This window comes from Morone saxatilis, unplaced genomic scaffold, assembly GCF_004916995.1.
Source record: "Morone saxatilis isolate NCDOM2014 unplaced genomic scaffold, NCSU_SB_2.0 Contig24, whole genome shotgun sequence".
Taxonomy (NCBI): Eukaryota; Metazoa; Chordata; class Actinopteri; family Moronidae; genus Morone; species Morone saxatilis.
In genome coordinates, this window is record NW_023339807.1 from 302368 (window position 1) to 303221 (window position 854).

At 42.5% G+C, this 854-nt stretch overlaps 1 protein-coding gene across 2 annotated transcripts in view; it reads left to right on the top strand.

Annotated features, from left to right (window-relative positions):
* The first annotated feature begins 454 nt into the window (after positions 1 to 454).
* preb (prolactin regulatory element binding) overlaps positions 455 to 854 on the top strand; it is a 14210-nt gene continuing 13810 nt past the window's right edge. For both annotated transcript variants that reach the window (XM_035672744.1, XM_035672745.1), the window contains exon 1: positions 455 to 507. The gene's annotated coding sequence lies outside the window, so the exon portion shown is untranslated. The remainder of the gene's footprint in view (positions 508 to 854) is intronic.

Sequence of the window (854 nt, forward strand, 5' to 3'; positions counted from 1 at the left end):
CAGAGACCCAACAGTACCACCAAAATTGTTAGTATTATTGTGTAAAATTCCACATACTTACATAATAATAAGAGGTATTGGAGTCCTTTGAATAAATGTCAGAACACTAAATCAGCTTTTGTAGCTCAGCAATCGTACACTTTATATTAAAGTAAATACTATAGCTGCTATATCTTTTCATGTCTGTTATTTATGCTGTTATGGTTACTGGAAATGACATCCACATATTCACCCCCTGCCACAGCTGTTACACTGCTGCGACTTTTTTGGAAGAGCCAAATCTTGTTTGCTTGGCCTGGAAATGTAAGTGGAATAAATTCACAAAGCCAGACAGTACGCACAGTGCTAATTAAGTCAGAGACCATAGGCAGTAAAGCGGGGCGCCACTGTGCATATATTACACAATCATTTCATCATGTGGATAGAAAAAAAAATAATCCAACTAACCTTTCTCGGCGTTCGTGTGGTTGACGTCATGACGCCTGCGGACGCGCTGCTGACGTGTAGGTAAGGAAGTGGTTGTCGAGCTGTCTTTAGCCGCGTAGCTATTAGCTCTTTCTTCTTCTTCTTCCTTTCTTCTCCCTGTGTCATTGTTAGCGCACTATGGATCTCTGAGCTCTATGGCCTGTCTATACCAGTAACAGCGGAAGAGAAAACCGGGGCCAAACTACAGGTAAGGGACTCGTATTAAACCCCCGGCAAGCTAGCAGGCTGTGATGCTAACTGTAGCTATTCCAGCTAACCGATGTTGACACATGGGCTGTAACATTGAGGTTTTCTTCCGTTACTGTTATAAACACACAGTAAGGTTTTTGTATTGACAGCTGTCACCATTAGTGTTTACCTCCTGGGGG